The sequence below is a fragment of the Bubalus bubalis genome, chromosome 22 (assembly GCF_019923935.1).
Source record: "Bubalus bubalis isolate 160015118507 breed Murrah chromosome 22, NDDB_SH_1, whole genome shotgun sequence".
NCBI classification, from domain to species: Eukaryota; Metazoa; Chordata; class Mammalia; order Artiodactyla; family Bovidae; genus Bubalus; species Bubalus bubalis.
Genome location: NC_059178.1, coordinates 17,023,612 through 17,032,317, shown reverse-complemented (window position 1 = coordinate 17,032,317; position 8,706 = coordinate 17,023,612).

The following is an 8,706-nucleotide window of genomic DNA, read 5'->3' as shown; positions in this document are numbered from 1 at the left end:
ACAGGGCCTGGGGCCTGGCCATCAGCTGGACCGTGACAGCACACCAAGCCCTGGAACGCAGAAAGGGGACAATGGGGAAGCCCTCACCAGTCCATGGATTTTGGTTATTTGCTCAATTCTAGAAATGCAGGGGCTATAGTTCAGGCTGTTGGGGAGGCTGGGGCTGCAGGTGTGAGGAAAGGGAATGCTACAGTCAGGAGCCTAGAGGAGAAGCTGGGGGTCAGGCCAGGATGGACAGGTTGACTCTCCTCTCAATCTCAGAACTTCTTTCCTGAGGAAGTGGCTTGGGACACAGTATTTTTCGGCTTCTCTCAGGACACAGTAAGAAAACAGAGCTAAACAGGGGAATGTGCTGGAATTAGAAGAGGAAGGAAAAATAAGAGTGTGGATCTGGGTTCTCCCCTCCTTCACCCCCACCTCCTCTGCAGCTATGGATACACTGGGGGAGTAAGGAGAAACTGCTGCTGCCCTGAGGAGGGGCTGCTGGGCCCATGTTCTCAGGCTGCCAAAGAAGAGACCAGCTTGGGGGCTGACAGGATCCCTGGGGAAGAAGCCAATTTTCCACCTTGGTGAAAGGCTAGGACCCTGCCACATCTCACGAGACTTCTAGAAAGTAGAAAGCCCCCAGCTCGAAGATACAGGTTTAGTAATCACAAAACACACACACACACACACACAAGTCTCCTTGGAGATAAAGCAAAGTTGGTGAATCAGCACAGGTGAGCAGGTGAGGGCCATGTAATTCCTCAATCAAGGTAGTTGATTGCGCATATCTTCAGTTTAAGAAAAAATTAAAAATAACTTCTCTGAAGGAGAGAGAGACACACACACACAAAGATTAGTTGTCTATCTTTTGTGCCAGTGATGTGCCAAAGTGAGGATTCCATGTTAGATTCCCCAAATTTTCCCAGAGGGACTCAGTTGCAACGAATGATTTGGTCTCCCAGGCCAAAGCCTCACGGCTCCCACAGGCCACTCTGGCAGGGCTGTTTCTTCTCGGAGGCAGTGCCTGCCTGGGCCTGAGTTCCAAAGCTGGGAATACTGGTGAGAATCCTCAGAGGCCCAGCGACCCACCAGATGAACATAACAAAACACTGTCACAAAACCTGACTTTGTTGAAGCAACCCTTCTTCCTTCCAGTAACCCATAATTAAATGTATAAAGTATGCCCAAGACATCAGAAAGGAGAAAAAACTGTGAACTTCAAATACCAAGTCCTAACCCAACTACTAACACTTCTGGTTGGGAGACCTTGGGCAAGTTAACAAACATCTGAAAAACAGATCCAAAGGATGCCTTCCCCGGCCTCCTGGAGGTCTGGAGGGAATCAGATGCGATAATGCACCGGAAGCCACTTCTTAGTGTCTGACGTGTAGGGGCATCAGTAATGCGGCATAAACGTTGTGCTGCTGCCCTGATCCTTTTGTGGCCCCTCCCAAGACCCTTCTGCACACAGATGGTCACAGTGGGATCTACAGAAAAGAGCTGAGTTGGAAGGGGAACTGACCAGGACTCCAGGCATGAGTTAAAGGAAGGCCCTCTTACGGGGCTGAACTGAGCTGAAAGGGGTGAGTGGACAGAGATAAAGGTAACTGGAAAGGTTGGTCAGAGTCAGACTGTGAATCCAAGACAAGAGGCCCCACTTCTGAAGGTGCTACCCCGGCAGTGGCCCCGGCTCTGACCCCCAGCCTTCCTGGCCCTCTGCACCAGCCAGTTAACATCTAACCCTTTGGAGTGGGTCCACATGGGGCAGAAGCCCCAAAGCCCGGGCCCCCTTCCCTGCGGTAGATGAGTAGAGGGCCTCCTGGATGGGCTGGGGCGCACACCTCCATGCCCTGGGCTCTGCGGGTTGCGCCTCTGTGATCAGGTGCTTATCTCCAGGTGTTCGCCTGAAGGGAGGTCATGAAAAATCAACACCAATCAGGGCAGTTTCCTTGGAAGCTGAAATTATCTCTCAGGCATCTTAGAGCAGGTGCAGGGCTATTTTGGGCCAGCAATCACTGTGTGTAGAGGAGGGAGCATCGCCTCTTCTCACAAAGCAGCAGCCTAGAGAGAGCCAATTACGGCAGGCAAGCGCTTCCAGCTCCTTCTGTCTGTGACGCTAAACGTGGCAGAACGTCCGGGCGCGGGTTCCTGCCACGACCACCGGCGAGGGCTCCTCTCCAACGGGCGAAAGGATAGGGGCTCAGCTTCCTGGTCTGAAAAAGAATGTCTCCCACCTGCAGGAGAAAGTTCACATCTTTCAGCGTGGAATTCAAGGCCCCCCGCTCTCCAAATGCGCACGCTATCTCTATTCAGAATCTTTACTCAGATTCCTCCCATGCTCTTCGCCAACCCAGACCCTCTACGCCTATCGGAGATGGAGGGTGCATTTTCATTTTAACCCAGATATACTGAATCTGCCTCTGGACTTCCTCCACCAGTGTTCCCTTTCCCGGACTCCCCTTCATCATCAAAGTGCCCTTCCTCCCGGTGGGCCAACCTATCCCACGGAGCTCTCTCCTTTCTCTGCCCTCCCCTTGTTGGAACCACAGGACCTGATGGTGCACCTGTGTGCACTCTTCAAGTAGCAGTGAAGAACTTAGTAGCTGTATTACACCACCCCCTGAAAACCAGAAAGTGGCTCTGGGGTCTCCTACTTCTTCGTTTCCCCCACAGCATCTGGGACAAAAGTGTCAGCACTGAATAACCACTCATTTAGTTCCTATTTCTCCCAATTCCTCAACTTCCTGCAGAATCTGGCTCATCTCCCCTTACCTCTCAAAATCTCCTCAACCTCTCAGATCATCAAAGCCAGTTAGATTCACACGCAACAGAGTTGCGTTTAGTAATCACTGTTTAGTAATCCAGAGTTTAGTAATCACTGTTTCTTAAAAGCTTCTGACAGGCTTGTTTTGTGTCTCTAAGCAGTCCATTTCAGAAGATGGGGCTGTGTTTTAGGTGTCTGTCCCAGGCCTCATTTTCCTGCCAGCTAATAGGATGGGGTAGGGGTGCTCTGTGTGGGTTCTGTTTGCCTCATGGCCCTCAATCTGGTGGTCTGGTTTCCAAGGAAGGGAAACACTTGCATTATAAATGGATTTATTAAAATACTCGCCCATCGTTCTTGTCTTTTAGAAGCCCACGATCTAAAAATATGCCACAGAGAGAAAGGGCACACAGACAATGAAAAGAGAAGAGCTGGGAGCAGACAGTGTCTAAAAATACCAGAGTTCTGAACAGAAAAGGGCGGTTTTACAGTGTCACGTGTTGAAAGCTTGTCCAAAGCAGCACACATCTCCCCCTGCCTTCTCCCTGCCACCTCTAGTTTCTCCATTTCTTTTTCTCTATTCACTTCCTGCCTTTGAATATTTAAACCTTAAAAAATGTCAAAACAGAATGCAACGGACAGCAAGCACCAGACCCGTCACGCGTGCTATTCCTTTCTGAAGAGCACGCGGTGTTAGTCCTGTCAGGTCACCGAGATGAGAGGCCTCGTCTTCCTCTGGGAGCACTTCGTGTCCTCTCGATGCAGGACTGATGAAGTTGCCCTGGACCATCGTGACTCTGCGTGTGGTTTCCTTCCCTTATTAGACTACAAACCCCTTTAGAGAAGGGATTATGTCTCTTTCACCCCCAGCAGCCACGGGACACAGCACTGCCCAGTTTTCAGCAAAAGGAAGTATTTTTGCTAAAGGAATGAGCGAACGATTAGCTGAAACCATGATTCTCTCTGGGCCTTGACAGCCTGTGGACACGCTGATATTAATAACCACATTTTGGTCCCACACAGCTCCCACCTCCACAATCAGTCTGTCACACACTGACTCCATCTGAATCAGGAAAGAAGGAGGGGGCACCTCGACAATTCTGTCTCATGGAATCTCAGACAGACCCTAATATGAGAAACAGATGGGACAGGTTAAAACGTCTGGGTTTGGCAGAAGCTTCTTTGTTGGATATAGAAGCTCTAAAGCAACCAGGGGCCCAGGGCTCTGTGCCTGGACCCAAGGGGCCATCTCAGGAGTGAAAACCAGGCAAGCCAAGCGTGGCCCTGCAGCCCTCCCCCTCCATTCAGGACTGCTCTGCTTCTCCCAGGTTCCTAGTGTGGGATTTCGTCTAAAGAAAGTCTTCCAGTGAGCAGAAAATAAACCGCTAGGTTACAAGAAAGTTTCCCAATTACTGCTCCCTGGAGCAAAATGAACTACTCACACCCACCTTCACCCCAGGAGCACCCCTTGACCGCTGTCCCCAGAAGTGCTTCAGGCCACTGGCCACGAGGCAGTAGAACCAGAGCTGGGAGACTGGCTACCAGTTGCCCTTCCCTGACCCGTGAAACCACAGCAAGTTGTCTTTCCTCCTGCCTCCTCCCCCGCCCTTGGAGCTTTCAGGCCCTCCTGCACTGCCCCCTCCCCAAAACTTCTCATAAGCATCCCTCATTATTACGAGTGAATAACTGAATGTGAGAGTGGGCATCCACCCCATGTCCCTGGTCTCAGGTGAAGAAATCCCCTATGAGACAGACAAACAGAGTGACCTGCCCAGTCACACTGTCAGACCGTGTCGGAGGAGACTCATCCTGCTTCCAGTCTTTGCATGTTTAACAAGTTTAAAAGATCACAGTGAGAGAAACCAGGGACATCAGAGAATTCTGAGCATCAGCCATTCCAGGTAGAGTGAAATTCTGCCCGAAGCAGGGAGAGCATGGCTCCAGGTGTACTCAGCTGTGGGTCATCACCCACTCTGCCTGTGTGCACAGCCAGGACTGCAGAAACTTGTTTGTTTTTTTTTTCCCTGACAAATTGCTGATAGTTTCAGCCAAATGGGACTTGGACTCCAAGAAAACTATTTGCCTCGCGTCTTCTCCAGTTTACCTGCCTCAGGAATTATGTGAGAGGGCCGTGCTGGAGCTGCCGTCCAACTGCGGCGCTCGCTGTGTGGCACCAGCTTGACAGCATCCGTGTGAATGGAATCCAGCCAGGCCTGGCACTTCTCTGCCTCTCACAGCAAGTCCTGTCTCCCCGGCCTGCCCCCTCTCCTCCCACCCCTCCCCCCCAATCAAGAGTGTTGTATTTCCCAAACCCCATTTCACAGCGACGTTGTTTTATAGGGCCCCTCCAAAATACCTTGAATAGTCCCCTTTTTTATCGCTTCCATTTTCTGAAAACTCCAGCTGCTCCTCTGAAACCATCCAAATCTAATTAACCGCCTAAGCTGGAGTTAGGGACAGCGGCTCATTTTCGGGTCCTTAGCATACCCATTCAGGCCTTCTTTCAATATGGGCACAAAACCAGGAATTTCTAATAATTGTATCTATGGGCCTGGAAGGGGAAAAAAAAGAAAAGAGAAAGAAAGCAAGCAAGCTGCTAATAAGTAGGTCTGTGAAAGCCGGGAGATCAGCACCTCGGCTGAACTTGGCAGCCCAGGCCCGAGAAACTCTGAGACAATGCCATGGGGGATCGGAACAGCTTAGCCTCCTGACTCAAATTTTGTGAGAACCGACCCGCCTGTGAATAGAGATCCCAGCCTCAGTGCTAAATGGTCCCAGCTCAGACTCATTGAAATGTCTTCTCACAGAATTGGAAAAGAGGAGGGCCAGGAAAGTTTGCGGAATGTCAATAAGGCTGTGGTGAGAAGGGGAAGATGGGGGAAATTCAGAAGTTTGCCCCTGAATGACACGGATTAAGACAAAAGCAGCACACTGGGTCTCTGCCAGGAGGCACTGACAGGAGGGGACCCTGCTGCCTGGGGAGCTGCCAGGGAGGGGAGCTCCCTGGGCACGGACGGCTTCCTGGGGTGTCACTCTGGAGCTGGGGGCCTTGGGATGTCACCTCATTGCTCCTTTAATGGAAAAGGCATGGAGGGGGCAAGGGCTCCAATGTGCTCCTCAGAGTCCCGGCTGCTGCCTCCCATGAGAAACTCCCTTGCTTACCACCAAAACTCAGTCCCCTCACTTTGCCTAGAGAGGTCATGGAAAAATCAGTATTTGTGCCCGTTTTTCCAGACCCATTTCAAACACCAATATCCCCTAAAACCTACCCCAGTCCTCACTACAGCTCCCACTGGCCAGCCCATCCTCCCAGTTTACTTCTTGTCTAGCTTGGTGGGGCAGGGGGTCTGGGGCTGCCCCGTATACTTCTGGTGTATCCCACCACTCCTTATGCTTAGGACATAATTAATAAACATTATTTGAATTGCCACATGGCTGACCCAGGCTAAGCTTGGAATTCAATCTGCTCTTAACAGCAATTCAAGATTTTATCACATTATTCTTAGAGGCGCTTCCCAATGGTTGGTTGGTTTACTTATTTTGATCATTGTGGGAGTAAAAATGAAAGAAGAGCAAGAGAGTTGCTTTTTGATAGCAGTATGCTGGAGGTGGACAAATTATAAGAAAAATTAATTTATGCATGAACATATACAGAGATGTTGTATTCCCATATGTATCTACATGTGTCTACAAATGTATATGTCTATTTATACATATATGGAATGGGAGTAAATTACAATAGGAGAGAAAGCAGTTTTCTTCTGGAAAGAAGTCAATGGTCTCTCATTATAAAGAAGAACTGCAGGTTTTTATAAGGGGCATAGATCAGGCAGTGTACAATATAGCAAGTACATGTTCTGTTCACTTTTATTTTCAATGTTGTCTCGAGTTGTTTTTCCAGGAGTAGGAACGGATTGTTTCTTAGGAATAAGAATTTACTCACAGGGCCTCACTAGCAAGGTCTTACTGAGAAGAAATAAAGCACCATCTCTAGTCACATCTTTTCTCTTGCTGATGGTAATCTGAAGCCCCACTGTAGCCCAGATGTGAAGAGGGACAGAGCTGGAACAGAGTGAGTTTCAAGACACAGAGTCCTCTCCAAATGAAACTGTAAATAAGTCAGGGTCATCTCTGGATGAGGTATGTGGAGGTCCTCCCTTCTTCCCTTTCCCTCATGGTCTTCCCTCTCCTCCCCTCAAACCCTAGCAGCCTCAGGGGTTCTCATGGGCTTCCTAGCTCATGAGCACTGTGCAAAACTTAGCTTTCCTCCAGGGCCCAGGCTTTACACAGAGAGTTAGAAATTCTAGGTGTAGGTCCCAATTCTGTTCTTTTCTTTTTTTTTTTTTTTTAATTTTATTTTATTTTTAAACTTTACAATATTGTATTAGTTTTGCCAAATATCGAAATGAATCTACCACAGGTATACCTGTGTTCCCCATCCTGAACCCTCTTCCCTCCTCCCTCCCCATACCCTCCCTGGGTATGGGGGTCGTCCCAGTGCACCAGCCCCAAGCATCCAGTATCGTGCATCGAACCTGGACTGGCGACTCGTTTCATACATGATATTTTACATGTTTCAATGCCATTCTCCCAAATCTCCCCATCCTCTCCCTCTCCCACAGAGTCCATAAGACTGATCTATACATCAGTGTCTCTTTTGCTGTCTCGTACACAGGGTTATTGTTACCATCTTTCTAAATTCCATATATATGCATTAGTATACTGTATTGGTGTTTTTCTTTCTGGCTTACTTCACTCTGTATAATAGGCTCCAGTTTCATCCACCTCATTAGAACTGATTCAAATGCATTCTTTTTAATGGCTGAGTAATACTCCATTGTGTATATGTACCACAGCTTTCTTATCCATTCATCTGCTGATGGGCATGTAGGTTGCTTCCATGTCCTGGCTATTATAAACAGTGCTGCGATGAACATTGGGGTACACGTGTCTCTTTTCCTTCTGGTTTCCTCAGTGTGTATGCCCAGCAGGGATTGCTGGATCATAAGGCAGTTCTATTTCTAGTTTTTTAAGGAATCTCCACACTGTTCTCCATAGTGGCTGTACTAGTTTGCATTCCCACCAACAGTGTAAGAGGGTTCCCTTTTCTCCACACCCTCTCCAGCATTTATTGCTTGTAGACTTTTGGATCACAGCCATTCTGACTAGTGTGAAATGGTACCTCATAGTGGTTTTGATTTGCATTTCTCTGATAATGAGTGATGTTGAGCATCTTTTCATGTGTTTGTTAGCCATCTGTATGTCTTCTTTGGAGAAATGTCTATTTAGTTCTTTGGCCCATTTTTTGATTGGGTCATTTATTTTTCTGGAGTTGAGCTGTAGGAGTTACTTGTATATTTTTGAGATTAGTTGTTTGTCAGTTGCTTCATTTGCTATTATCTTCTCCCATTCTGAAGGCTGCCTTTTCACCTTGCTAATAGTTTCCTTTGTTGTGCAGAAGCTTTTAAGTTTAATTAGGTCCCATTTGTTTATTTTTGCTTTTATATCCAATATTCTGGGAGGTGGGTCATAGAGGATCCTGCTGTGATGTATGTCGGAGAGTGTTTTGCCTATGTTCTCTTCTAGGAGTTTTATAGTTTCTGGTCTTCCGTTTAGATCTTTAATCCATTTTGAGTTTATTTTTGTGTATGGTGTTAGAAAGTGTTCTAGTTTCATTCTTTTACAAGTGGTTGACCGGTTTTCCCAGCACCACTTGTTAAAGAGATTGTCTTTAATCCATTGTATATTCTTACCTCCTTTGTCAAAGATAAGGTGTCCATATGTGCGTGGATTTATCTCTGGGCTTTCTATTTTGTTCTGCTGATCAATATTTCTGTCTTTGTGCCAGTACCATTGCCTTGGAGTAACCACATTCATCTTGCATAGAAAATGGTCACTACAAACACATCTTACTTCATGTGCCAAACAGTGCGCATCCCTGCTCTTGTGGATCTTAAAGG